Here is a 14,533-nt window from a genome sequence, read left to right as displayed (position 1 = left end):
GGCCCCGAAGAATACGGAAGCCCAAGAGTGCCAAAAATGCAATACTCTGATGTGTTATTTAGCATCTCATTGCTATAAAAAACTTTATTCAAAAAAAAGAAAACAATATTGTTTTGATCGAGAAAGTAAAATACTCCATACTATCATAGAAGAGTACTTTTAAAAAGAAATACACAATATTGATCATTTATCTGGGTTTAACATGTAATAAAATACTTCATTTTAAAACCAAAACTACTATCTTCAAACATCTAAATATTGTTATTTTAAACAGTTTTGCCCCTCTTGGGCTTCCATGGATGTTTTTTTTTTACTACAGAAGATTCCGGACACAAATGCTAGCAATATTTAGCAGAGCTGAATTTGAAACCCAAGACCAGGTTTTTGTTGGCTTTTCTTGAAAGCGTGTATTAAAAAAAAGAATTACTTTTTTTTCGTGAACTAAGCAAAAAACACATGCCTGACTTTAAAGGGGGAAACATTAAAATCCGGGAACGGAAAAACGGGTCAGTAGCCGGTACAGGAGAGCCAAAACGTGGTCGGAAGTGAGTCATAAGCCAGGAAAGGAGAGTAGAAGCTGTCGGGGACAAAAACGGGCCGGGGGACAGATGGGAGCAAAAAATGGGACAGGTGGGAGTCAGGGTCGAAAAAGGCTTGCCTAGGGTTAACTGAGGTTTGCAGACGGACTGACAAAAGGGGCAGATAGGAGTGGGTTTAAATAGGGACAGGGAGCCAAAAAAGAACTACTTTTTTTCGTGAACTAAGCAAAAACTTTAGAAAAAAACCACATGCCTGACTTGCTTTAAAGGGGGACCCCTTCACCCTGAATGGAAACATTAAAATCTGGGAACGGAAAAACGGGTCAGTAGCCGGGACAGGAGAGCCAAAACGTGGTCGGAAGTGAGTCGTAAGCCAGGAAAGGAGAGTAGACGCGGTCGGGGACAAAAAGAGGTCGAAAGTCGGGACCGAAGGGTAGACGTGGTCGGGGACAAAAACGGGTCAGTAGCCGGTACAGGAGAGCCAAAACGTGGTCGTAAGCGAGTCGTAAGCCAGGAAAGAAGAGTGGATGCGGTCGGGGACAAAAAGAGGTCGAAAGTCGGGACCGAAGGGTAGACGTGGTCGGGGACAAAAACGGGTCAGTAGCCGGGACAGGAGAGCCAAAACGTGGTCGTAAGCGAGTCGTAAGCTAGGAAAGAAGAGTGGATGCGGTCGGGGACAAAAAGAGGTCGAAAGTCGGGACCGAAGGGTAGACGTGGTCGGGGACAAAAACGGGTCAGTAGCCGGGACAGGAGAGCCATAACGTGGTCGTAAGCGAGTCGTAAGCCAGGAAAGAAGAGTGGATGCGGTTGGGGACAAAAAGAGGTCGAAAGTCGGGACCGAAGGGTAGACGTGGTCAGGGAAAAAAACGGGTCGAAGCCGGGGGACAGATGGGAGCAAAAAACGGGACAGGTGGGAGTCAGGGTCGAAAAAAGCTTGCCTAGGGTTAACTGAGGTTTGCAGACGGACTGACAAAAGGGGGCAGATAGGAGTGGGTGTAGATAGGGACAGGGAGCCAATCAGAGTATCATAGTCCAGGGTAATCATGACAATACTGTAGTATTTATTTTTTTTCTTTGTTTTGCTTTTATTCTCATTTTACAATTCTTTTTATTTATTATATATCATTTATTTCATTTCATTTATTTTTATTTTTATATAATTTTCCAAAAAATATTTTAAAATAGGGGAAAAAAAAACGAGAATGAAAAGAAAAAATAAACATAGCAAAAATGTCCCACTAAAAATATATGATTTGTATTTTTGGTTTAAAAAAATAAATAAAAACAAAATAATATTTACACTAGGGAAATACTTTTTTAATATTCCAAAACGGGATAAAAATATAGTAAAAAAATAATAATATAATACTGCAGAAAATATAATAATTGCATCTTAATACAAAATAGTGTACATATATTATAAAATAATCAAATATTTTTTTTGTATTCTAAAATCGACATCAAAATAGCATTATTATTATTATAGGACACAAAAAATGAAATAATACAATAACAACAATTCATTTCATATTCGTAAAATACTTCAGTGATTTGGCGCCATCTTCTGGCACGTGTAAGCAATTACCAGGAAGTATTTACCACAAGGTTCGTACGGGTGCTTGAAATCCTTGAAAATGCTCGCATTTTAATGTTGTATGTTTCAAGGGAGGGCAGCACGGCGGCACAGTGGTTAGCGCTTGTGCGGCACAGTTCATGTCATGGGAACCTGTCGTGGGTTCAAATCCAGCTCCAGACTTCCTGTGCGGAGTTTGTATGTTCTCCCCATTCCGGTTTCCTCCCACGCTCCAAAAACATGCATTTCAGGTGAATTGGCCGGTCCAAATTGTCCCTAGGTGTGATTGAGCGAATGAGTTGTCTGTCCCTGTGTGCCCTGCGATTGGCTGGCAACCAGTTCAGGGTGTCCCCTGCCCACTGCCCGGAGATGGCTGGGATGGGCTCCAGCCCCCCCGCGACCCTAATGAGGATAAGCGGTACGGCTAATGAGATGAGATGAGATGAGATGAGATGTTTCAAGGTCGGGAAATGATTGAATTTGGGGTGAAGTGTTTGGAAATGCTTGAATTTGTTGCCATGTTTCTCAGGAGTGTCCAGATAGAAGATTTTTTTTTTAAAAAGTGTGTGAAAATGATGCAGACATGCCTGCTCTGGTGGCTTGACATTATGGTGTTGCCATGTGTCTCTGTCCCCCTACTGTTGGCACCTAAAGGACAGCTCTATTTAGAAAACTGGCTCTTTTTGGCTCGGCTCACTGAGAAAACACTGCTTTTTCATCAAGGGCTCCTAAGATTTGTTTTGTTTTTTAATGATATAATACAGACGCTTACCTACTTAAAATACACATTTTTTGTTTTTTAAACACTAAAAAGATCACAGATTATTGCTAACTACAGACTATTATGACAGCATCCCCTGATCTAAAACCGACATGAGGGCAAGGAAAAACTCAAAAACCCCAACATGAGGAAAATGAAGAAACCTTGAGAAGGGACCTCACATGACCAACACAAAATATCTGAAAATCCAAAACAAAAACAGATAAATTACAAATATTAAGCCTTCAGTGCTATGAATAAACCACAGGTATCAAACAGGCGGCCCGCGGGCCAGATCAGGCCCACTAAGGGATTGAATCCGGCCCGCGAGACAAGACTCAGAGAAGCGCATGAGAAAAACAAGCGGCAGGTTGAAATAGGTCAACTTGATGTTGCCATAGCCAGGTGCCTCGAACAAAGACACATTGGCTTGTATTTCTTTCTCTCTCTCTCACTCTCTCTCTCTGTCTCTCTCTCTCTCTCTCTTTTCCACCCCTTTTCTCCCTCTCTGTCTGTCTGTCATCTCTCTCTCTGTATCTCTCTCTCTCTCTCTGTCTCACCCCTTTTCTCCCACTCTGTCTGTCTCTTTCTCTCACACCCCTTTTCTCCCACTCTCTCTCTCTCTCTCTCTCTCTCTCTTTCTCTTTTCCACCCCTTTTCTCCCACTCTGTCTCTGTCTGTCTGTCATCTCTCTCTCTCTCTGTCTCTCTCTCTCTCTCTCTGTCTCACCTCTTTTCTCCCACTCTGTCTGTCTCTTTCTCTCACACCCCCTTTCCCCCACTCTCTCTCTCTCTCTCTCTCTCTCTCTCTCTCTCTCTTTTCCACCCCTTTTTTCCCACTCTGTCTCTGTCTGTCTGTCATCTCTCTCTCTCTCTGTCTCTCTCTCTCTCTCTCTCTCTGTCTCACCCCTTTTCTCCCACTCTGTCTGTCTCTTTCTCTCACACCCCCTTTCTCCCACTCACTCTCTCTCTCTCTCTTTTCCACCCCTTTTCTCCCTCTCTGTCTGTCTGTCATCTCTCTCTCTCTCTCTCTCTGTCTCACCCCTTTTCTCCCACTCTGTCTGTCTCTTTCTCTCACACCCCTTTTCTCCCACTCTCTCTCTCTCTCTCTCTCTCTCTCTCTCTCTCTCTCTCTCTCTCTCTCCCTCTGTCCCAGCCCTTTTCTCCCACTCTGTCTCTCTCTCTCTCCATCTTTCTCTCTCTCTCTTTGTCTCTCTCTCTGTCTCTCTATGTCTCTCTCTCTATGTCTCTCTCTCTCTCTCTCTCTCTGTCTCTCTATGTCTCACCCCTTTTCTCCCACTCTGTCTCTCTCTCTTTCACTCTCTCTCTTTCACTCTCTCTGTCTGTCTGTCTCTCTCTCTCTCTCTCTCTCTCTCTCTCTCTCTGTCTCACCCCTTTTCTCTCTCTCTCTCTCTCTCTGTCTCTCTCTCTCACCCCTTTTCTCCCACTCTGTCTCTCTCTCTTTCACTCTCTTCATACCCTTCGCGCTCTCTTTTTTCTCCCTCTCTGTCTTTCTATTTCTCTTTGGATTTCTTTCTTCCTCTCCCTTTCTTTTCCCCCTCTCTCACAACTTTTTATCTTTTGTTTCTCACGCTCTCTCCCTCTTTCTCTTTTTCTTTCTTTGTCCCACCCTCTCTCCTTTTCCCTCCCTCTTTCTCTTATTTTTTTCTCTTTTTCTTTCTCTTTAGGCCCCCGACAGAATGTTTGTTCATTCTTGTGGCCCCCGAGTTAAAATGAGTTGGACACCCCTGAAATAAACGATAAATTGCAAAAAATAACTATTTAAAAATCTATTTTTAACAATTTTGGACAAAGTTCCTGAAAAACGCTCAAAAGTCAAACAAAAATTTTGCTCATTTTTCTGCTCTCTTCTCCTTGTTTGTCCTCCGTATTGAACTCCCTTATTACAGTGTTTGTAAACAAGTGTGACGTATCCAAGCTGCGCGTGGATTGTTAAAGCAGAATGGCAGAATTCCTGTCAGTTTATAGCAGCCTTTTAACCCCAAAACATCATCGATAACAACAGTTTGAAATAGCACAAAGTATGTGCTAGCAGCAAGATAGAGACTTATTATGGTTATCAAAGTCAACCCCGAGAAACCAGCGCTGAAAATTGAGACAGTTTGACCTTGAAAGTGCTTGAAAAAGTCCTTGAATCTGGCACAGGTATTAGATTTTGCCTGACGAAATTTTAGTACGGCGCTAAGGAACAGAAGAACTTTGCATTTCAAATTTCCGCCCGTGCCTCCGACCCCTGAAGGCAACAGATTGATTGTGGGATGATCAAAAAAAAGAAAAAAAGAAAATAATAATAATAAAGTGAAAAAATGACATGTGCTCCTCTGATCACGAAGGATCTCCAGGGTGGAAACGCCGCCGCCTTTGAAATTAGACGTAGGAGGAGGATTTATTATTTAGAAAAACAGTCTACTTTTTTCCACTGTTTTCTTTTCTAGCCACTCTCGTTAACCACTTTTTTCTATGTTGCGTTGGAGGTTGAATGGCTACTGTCTTATTGGACATCGTAGGAACTGTTTTTTTAGAAGGGTACTCTCAATTTCTTTAAAAGAAAAAAAAAACAGTCTACTTTTTTCCACTGTTTTCTTTTCTAGCCACTCTCGTTAACCACTTTTTCCTATGTTGCGCTAGAGCTCGAATGGCTACTGTCTTATTGGACATCGTAGGAACTGTTTTTTTAGAAGGGTACTCTCAATTTCTTTAAAAGAAAAAAAAACAGTCTACTTTTTTCCACTGTTTTCTTTTCTAGCCACTCTCGTTAACCACTTTCTTCTATGTTGCAATAGAGCTCGAATGGCTACTGTCTTATTGGACATCGTAGGAGCTGTTTTGTCTAGAGGGGTAATGTCTTAATTTCTTAAAAAGAAAAAAAAACAGTCTACTTTTTTCCACTGTTTTCTTTTCCAGCCACTCATTTTAAACACATGGCTTCCATGTTGCGCTAGCACTAGAATGGCTACTGTCTTAGTGGACATCATAGGAGCAGTTTTGTCTCGAAGAGTACTCTCAATTACATAAAAAGAAAAAAAAACAGTCTACCTTTTTCCACAGTTTTCTTTTCTAGCCACTCCCGTTAACCACTTTCTTCTATGTTGCGCTAGAGCTCGATTGGCTACTGTCTTACTGGACATTGTAGGAGCGTTTTGTTTGGAAAAGTACGCTCAAATTCTCAAAAAGAAAAAAAAACAGTCTACTTTGTTCCACTGTTTTCTTTTCTAGCCACTTATTTAAACACTTGGTTTCTATGTTGTGCCAGAGCGCAAATGGCCACTGTCTTATTCCACATCGCAAGATTTTTTTTTCTAGTAGTGTAATGTCTCAATTTCTCAACCCCCCCAAAAAACAGTCTACTTTTTCCACTGTCTTCTTTTCTAGCCACTCATGTTAACCACTTGGCTTGTATGTTGTACTGGAACTTGGATGGCTATTGTCTTATTGGACACCGTAAGAGCTGTGTTGTCTAGTTGTGTAAAGTCCCAAAAGAACGTAGTCTCATTTTTTTTCGACTGTTTTCTTTTCTAGCCACCCATTTAACCACTTGGTTTCTAGGATGTGCTAGAGCCTGTATGGCTACTGTCTTATTTAACGTTGTAAGAAATGATTCATGTAGTCTTAATTTCTCCCAAAAACCCGGTCTACATTTGTCCACTGTCTTCTTTTCTAGCCACTCATTTAACCACTCGGCTTCTATGTTGTTCTAGAGCACAGGTGTCAAACAGGCGGCCCGCGGGCCGGATCAGGCCCGCTAAGGGATTGAATCCGGCCCTGCGAGACAACACTCAGAGAAGCGCAAGAGAAAAACAAGCTGCAGGTTGAAATCAACCAAACATGATGTTGCCAAAGGCAGGTGCCTCTCACAAAGGCACTGTACTTTTATTTATTCCTCTCTCTCTCTCTCTCTCTCTTTTTTTTCCCTTTCTCTTCTTTCTCTTCTTTTCTTTCTTTCTCTGCTTTTTTTTCTCTTCTTTCTTTTCTTTCTTTCTCTTCTTTCTCTTCTTTCTTTCTTTCTCTTCTTTTTTTTCTCTTCTTTCTTTTCTTTCTTTCTCTTCTTTCTTTCCCTTCTTTCTTTCTCTTCTTGCTTTCTCTTCTTTATTTTTTTTCTCTTCTTTTTTTCTCTTCTTTCATTCTCTTCTTTCATTATCTACTTTCTCTTCTTTCTTTTATTTCTCGTATTTCTTTCTCTTTCTTTCTCTTTCTTTTCATTCTCTTATTTCTTTCTCTTCTTTCTTTTTCTCTTTCTCTTTCTTTCTCTTTCTTTCTCTTCTCTTCTGTTCTCTTCTCTTCTCTTCTCTTAATCTACTAGTCCGGCCCCCGAGAGAATGTTTGTTCTATCGTGTGGCCCCCGAGTTAAAATGAGTTTGACACCCCTGTTCTAGAGCTTGTATTGAGACTTAGCAAACGAACGCTTGGCCGAGACACTCCAACTCCATTTTGGCTTCAAAACACTCCAATTTCTACTTCTCCATTTCTGGGTACTTTTCCAAACGGTTTGGGATTTTCCGATTTCAGTATTTTATTCCATCGTTGTGAATTCTGCTTGGATGTAAAGATATACGTTAGGGAGAATATCTCTGTGAGGAGAAATTCAGTGTTCTCAAGATGGGGGTTTCATAACTATTTGGTTGTATTCTGTAGGTAAATACTAACATGTCCACTCTGTTTGACAATTCGAGTGAAGCACGAATGTTTCGTAATTATAGGACGGTAAATCATGATCTGTATTTAATAAGAGTTCGTACGGGTGCTTGAAATCAGCGAAAACCCTTCCATTTTAATGTTGTGTTTTCTAGGTCGGGAAAATGCTTGAATTTTTGGTATATATAATATATGTAGAAACCTGGTTCACATGCTTCGTACTGAAAAACCATTGTGAAACATTGTATGCAATGAGATTGGACATGGCACCCCAGGGTAAAACATGGTATAACGATTTTGAGGAGAAACAGGATAAAAAAACTATCAGGATAAATAGGCAAAATGAAATCATTGTAGTGCTTAAAAATCTGGCTTAAGGTATAATAACGACGCAATGAAAATAAGGGTTGGGCTCCAGCACCCCCGAGACCCTAGTGTGGATAAGCTGGGCAGGAAATGGATAGATGGGATTAACGAGGTAGACATTTTCACAGCTTTGTGCATTAGTATGTATTTCCACAGTTTCATTTAGCAACTACACAAAAAGGAAAAAAAACACACAGTTTCGTGCGCCCAAAGAGAGAAAGAGAGAAGGAGAAAAAGAGAAAAAGAGAGGGAGAAAGCAAGTGAAAGAGAGAGAGAGAGAAAAGAGACAAAAATGAAAAAGGAAGAGAGAAAAAGAAAGTAAAAAGACACAGAGAGAAAGAGGAACAAAGAGAACAAGAGAGACAGAGAGAGTGAAAGAGAGATTAGAGAAAAAAATAAAGAAATAAGAGAAAAAGAGGGAGAAAAAAAGCAGAGAGTGTAGGACAAAGAAAAAGAGAAAGGGAGAAAGAGAGAGAGAAAAAAGAGAGAAAGAGGGAGAGAGAGAGAGAGAGACAAAAGAGATGAAATGAGAAATAGAGAAGGGGAAAAAAGAGAGAACAAGTACAAAATCCAAAGTGAAGTACAGAGAGAGAAAGAGAGAAGGAGAAAGCAAGTGAGAGAGAGAGAAAAGAGACAAAAATGAAAAAGAAAGAGAGCAAAAGAAAGTAAAAAGACACAGAGAGAAAGAGGAACAACGAGAACAAGAGAGACAGAGAGAGTGAAAGAGAGATTAGAGATTAGAGTAGATTAGAGAGAAAAAAAAAAGAAAGAAATAAGAGAAAAAGAGGGAGAAAAAAGCAGAAAGGGTAGGACAAAGAAAAAGAGAAAGGGAGAAGGAGAGAGAGAGAGAAAGGAGAGAGAAAGGGGGAGAGACAGGGAGAAACAAAAGAGATGAAATGAGAAATAGAGAAGGGGAAAAAGAGAGAAAGTATGAAATCCAAAGAGAGAAAGAGACAAGGAGAAAAAGAGAAGGAGAAAGCAAGTGAGATAGAGAGAGAAAAGAGACAAAAATGAAAAAGGAAGAGAGCAAAAGAAAGTAAAAAGACACAGATAGAAAGAGGAACACAGAAAGAGAACAAGAGAGATAGAGAGATAAGAGAGTGAGAAAAAGGAAGGAAGAGAGAGAGAGTGAGAGAGAAAATAAAAGTACAGCGTTTGTTTGAGGCACCGGGCTTTCGGCAACATCAAGTGGACATATTACAACCTGCAACTTGTTTTTCTCTTGCGCTTCTCTGAGCGTTGTCTCGCGGGCCGGATTCAATCCCTTAGCGGGCCTGATCTGGCCCGCGGGCCGCCTGTTTCACGCCTGTGGTGTTAAAGAGATGGTATTTTATAATGTCAGTGGCCTGTGTTACTGTATCACATGCCGGCAATGTCTTCCAGACTGGGCAGAGAGCAGATGATGATCTTTTGGGCTGTGTTGATTGTTTTTTTCCTGTCTGCTGCGTTAGTCCAAACAATGCCTCTAAGCTTCTGTAAGTGTGAGCTCTATTCTTAAATATAACGACAAAGAAAGAAAAAAGGAGGGATACAGACAAAAAGAAAAAAGAGAAAAGAGAGAGCGAGAGAGAGACAGACAAAGAGAGAAAAAAGAGAGAAAAAAGAGAGAGAGCTACAGACAAAAAGAGTAAAAAGAGAGTGAAAGAGAGAGAGCAATAACAAAAAAGAGATAGAGGGAGATAGGTAAAAGAGAGAGAGTGATATGGACAAAGAGAGAAAAAAAGAGAGAGGGAAACAAAAAAGAGACAGAGAGAGCGAAAAGACAGAGAAAGACAAAAAGAGAGAGACAAAGAGAGAGAGAAAAGAGAGAGACAAAAAGAGAGAGACAAAGAGAGAGAAAAAAGACAAAGAGAGAGACAAAAAGATAGAAAAAGAGAAACAAAGAGGGACAAAGAGAAACAAAGAGAGAGAGAGAGAGACACACAGAGAGAGAGAGAGAGAGAGAGAGAGAGAGAGAAAGACAAAGAGAAAAAGAGAGAGACAAAGGGAGAGAAAAAGAGGAAGAGAGGGACAGAAAGAGAGATGAAGAAAGAGGGATAAAGACAGAGAGAGAGAGACAAAGAGAGACAGACAAAAAGAGAGTGACATAGAGAGAAAAAGAGCATGAGAGAGACAAAGAGAGAGAGATAGAGAAAAAAAGAAACAAGGAGAGGAAGAGAGGGACATATATATATAGAGGCCTAGAGAATAAAAGAGTCAAAGAGAAAAAGAAAAAAGCGAGGGAACGTAATATAGCTCCAGTTGCTTTGCGAGTGGCACCTGGTTTTGTCAACATCAAGTGGACATATCTCAAACTGCAGCTTTTTTTTCTCTTGTGCTTCCCTGGGTGTCATCTCGCGGGCCAGATTAACAGCCTTGGGGCCCCGATTGAGCCCGCGGGTTGCGTATTAGTCACGTTTTTTTGACCACTAGTTGCCGCTGTATGTTGAAGTGCAACCCAAAACGAGCGCTAAAAAGCTCAGGTAAGAATACAAACTACAGAGACTCAGAGTGACCGAAACGCAACTTTTTTCTTCTTATTATTTCGCCCGGGCTTTCGCATAGAAAGAAAAGAAACAAAAGGTGAAAGGGGATAAAAGGTGGAAAAAATGTAACAGGAAAAAAAAAAGGGAAAGAGCAAAGAAAGCGAGTAAAAAACACAAAAAGAAAAGAGAGCAAAGGAAAGAGAGAAAAAAAGCAAAAAAAAAAATGAAGAATTGGAAAGGAATAAGAAAAAAGAAAGAAAGAAATGAATATGAAAAGGAAAAAAGAGAATGCAAGCAAGAAATCGAAAAAGAACAAAATGGGAGAAAAGAAATAGAAAAAAAAGGAAAAAGGAGAGAGAAGGAAGACAAATGTGAAAAAATCAAAAAGGAGAGAAAAAAGAAAGGAAAGAATCGAAGGAAAAGGAAAAAAGAGAATGCAAGTAAGAAATAGAAACAAATTGGGAGAAAAGTAACAGGAAAACAACAAAAAGGGGAGAAAAGGAAGACAAATATCAAAAAGGAGAGAAAAAAGAAAGGAAAGAATAGAAAGACAATGAAAAAAGAATGCAAGCAAGAAATAGAAACAAAATGGGAGAAAAGAAACAGAAAAAGAACAAAAAGGAGAGAAAAGGAAGACAAATATGAAAAATTCAAAAAGGAAAAAAGGAGAGAAAAAAGAAAGGAAAGAATAGAAAGAAAAGGAAAAAAGAATGCAAGTAAGAAATAGAAACAAATTGGGAGAAAAGAAACAGAAAAACAACAAAAAGGAGAGAAAAGGAAGACAAATATGAAAAAATCAAAAAGGAGAGAAAAAAGAAAGGAAAGAATAGAAAGAAAAGGAAAAAAGAATGCAAGTAAGAAATAGAAACAAATTGGGAGAAAAGTAACAGGAAAACAACAAAAAGGGGAGAAAAGGAAGACAAATATCAAAAAGGAGAGAAAAAAGAAAAGAAAGAATAGAAAGAAAAGGAAAAAAGAATGCAAGCAAGAAATAGAAACAAAATGAAAGAAAAGAAACAGAAAAAGAACAAAAAGGAGAGAAAAGGAAGACAAATATGAAAAATTCAAAAAGGAAAAAAGGAGAGAAAAAAGAAAGGAAAGAATAGAAAGAAAAGGAAAAAAGAATGCAAGTAAGAAATAGAAACAAATTGGGAGAAAAGAAACAGAAAAACAACAAAAAGGAGAGAAAAGGAAGACAAATATGAAAAAATCAAAAAGGAGAGAAAAAAGAAAGGAAAGAATAGAAAGAAAAGGAAAAAAGAATGCAAGCAAGAAATAAAAACAAAATGGGAGAAAAGAAACAGGAAAAAAAAAGAAAAAGGAGAGAAAAGGAAGACAAATATCAAAAAGGAGAGAAAAAAGAAAGGAAAGAATAGAAAGAAAAGGAAAAAAGAATGCAAGCAAGAAATAGAAACAAAATGAAAGAAAAGAAACAGAAAAAGAACAAAAAGGAGAGAAAAGGAAGACAAATATGAAAAATTCAAAAAGGAAAAAAGGAGAGAAAAAAGAAAGGAAAGAATAGAAAGAAAAGGAAAAAAGAATGCAAGTAAGAAATAGAAACAAATTGGGAGAAAAGAAACAGAAAAACAACAAAAAGGAGAGAAAAGGAAGACAAATATGAAAAAATCAAAAAGGAGAGAAAAAAGAAAGGAAAGAATAGAAAGAAAAGGAAAAAAGAATGCAAGCAAGAAATAAAAACAAAATGGGAGAAAAGAAACAGGAAAAAAAAAGAAAAAGGAGAGAAAAGGAAGACAAATATCAAAAAGGAGAGAAAAAAGAAAGGAAAGAATAGAAAGAAAAGGAAAAAAGAATGCAAGCAAGAAATAGAAACAAAATGAAAGAAAAGAAACAGAAAAAGAACAAAAAGGAGAGAAAAGGAAGACAAATATGAAAAATTCAAAAAGGAAAAAAGGAGAGAAAAAAGAAAGGAAAGAATAGAAAGAAAAGGAAAAAAGAATGCAAGTAAGAAATAGAAACAAATTGGGAGAAAAGAAACAGAAAAACAACAAAAAGGAGAGAAAAGGAAGACAAATATGAAAAATTCAAAAAGGAAAAAAGGAGAGAAAAAAGAAAGGAAAGAATAGAAAGAAAAGGAAAAAAGAATGCAAGTAAGAAATAGAAACAAATTGGGAGAAAAGAAACAGAAAAACAACAAAAAGGAGAGAAAAGGAAGACAAATATGAAAAAATGAAAAAGGAGAGAAAAAAGAAAGGAAAGAATAGAAAGAAAAGGAAAAAAGAATGCAAGCAAGAAATAGAAACAAAATGAAAGAAAAGAAACAGAAAAAGAACAAAAAGCAGAGAAAAGGAAGACAAATATGAAAAATTCAAAAAGGAAAAAAGGAGAGAAAAAAGAAAGGAAAGAATAGAAAGAAAAGGAAAAAAGAGAATGCAAGTAAGAAATAGAAACAAAATGGGAGAAAAGTAACAGAAAAACAACAAAAAGGAGACAAAAGGAAGACAAATATGAAAAAAATCAAAAAGGAAAAAAGGAGAGAAAAAAGAAAGGGAAGAATAGAAACAAAAGATGAAAAAAAGACAAAATAAAGCAAGAAAAAAATTAATCCAAGAAACAGGGAAAGAAATGTAAAAAAAGAAACGAATCAAAGCAAGGGGAAAAGTAAAGAAAAAGGAAATAAAAGAAACAGAAAAAGAACAGAAGAGAGAAATGAAAAACAGAAAAAATTGAAAAGGAACAGAAAAGACAGGATGCACAAAAAAGAAAAAAGAAAATAAAAGCAAGAAAAAAGAAAAAAGCAATAAAAGAAACAGAAAAGGAATGAATGAAAAAAAAAGAACACAGCCTACCTTTTTTCCACTGTTTTCTTTTCTAGCCACCCATTTAACCACTTGGTTTCCATGTTGTACTGGGGCTCGTATGGCTACTGTCTTATTTAATGTTGTAAGAATTGATTCGTAGTGTAATGTCCCAATTTGTCACCGAAAAACCTGGTATACATTTTTCCACTGTTTTCCTTTCTAGCCACCCACGTTGACCACTTGGCCTCTATGCTGTGCTACTTTCTTATTTAACATTATAAAAGTTGTGTTGTCTAGCAGTGTAATGTCCCAATTTCCCAGCTACAAAAGAACACAGCCTACCTTTTTTTCCACTGTTTTCTTTTCTAGCCACCCATTTAATTTAATATTTCAAGTCTTGTTGGTTGTTGTGACATTTTTATCTATTTATCGTAAAAAGTTTCAGAGAGAGATTGAAGTTTGTATGTTCCTTTTTATACGAGTTGCTGCTTCGTCTCATTTTCTTTCCTTAGTCATCCTCTCTTCAATGCAGTGCACTTATGCTGTCCCATGTGCAGAAAAACACCCCCAAAGCATGATACTACCACCCCCATGCTTCACAGTAGGGATGGTGTTGTTCGGATTGTATTCTTCATTCTTTTTGGATTGGATTTTTGTTTTTAGTTTATCTCTCTCACAATGGACATTGTAATTTCTGGATTTTAGTTTTTAGTTTATCTCTCTCACAGTGGATATTGTAATTTCTGGATTTTAGTTTTTAGTTTATCTCTCTCATAGTGGACATTGTAATTTCTGGATTTTTCATTTTAGTTTATCTCTCTTACAGTGGACGTTGTGATTTCTAGATTTTTGTTTTTAGTTCATCTCTCTCATAGTGGACATTGTAATTTCTGGATTTTTCTTTTTAGTTTATCTCTCTTACAGTGGACGTTGTGATTTCTGGATTTTTGTTTTTAGTTTATCCCTCTCATAGTGGACATTGTAATTTCTGAATTTTTCATTTTAGTTTATCTCACTCACAGTGGACATTGTGATTTCCGGATTTTTCTTTTTAGTTTATCTCTCTCACAGTGGATATTGTAATTTCTGGATTTTAGTTTTTAGTTTATCTCTCTCACAGTGGCTATTGTAATTTCTGGATTTTTGTTTTTTGTTTATCTCTCTCATAGTGGACATTGTGATTTCTGGATTTTTCTTTTTAGTTTATCTCTCTTACAGTGGACGTTGTGATTTCTGGATTTTTGTTTTAGTTTATCTCTCTCACAGTGGACGTTGTGATTTCTGGATTTTTCTTTTTAGTTTATCTCTCTTACAGTGGACGTTGTGATTTCTGGATTTTTGTTTTAGTTTATCTCTCTCACAGTGGACGTTGTGATTTCTGGAATTTTGTTTTCATTTTATCTCTCTCACAGTGGACAT

General features: G+C 37.8%; 1 protein-coding gene across 2 annotated transcripts in view; it reads left to right on the top strand.

Annotated features, from left to right (window-relative positions):
- The window catches only part of ssbp4 (single stranded DNA binding protein 4), a 191,337-nt gene that overhangs the window by 1,274 nt on the left and 175,530 nt on the right, over nt 1-14,533 (top strand). The gene's annotated exons all lie outside the window — the stretch shown is intronic.

Source organism: Urocampus carinirostris, chromosome 12 (assembly GCF_059441175.1).
Source record: "Urocampus carinirostris isolate Australia breed hairy pipefish chromosome 12, RoL_Ucar_1.0, whole genome shotgun sequence".
Taxonomy (NCBI): domain Eukaryota; kingdom Metazoa; phylum Chordata; class Actinopteri; order Syngnathiformes; family Syngnathidae; genus Urocampus; species Urocampus carinirostris.
The sequence above is the reverse complement of the archived record's forward strand: the minus strand, read 5'-3'. Positions and strand labels throughout refer to the sequence as shown.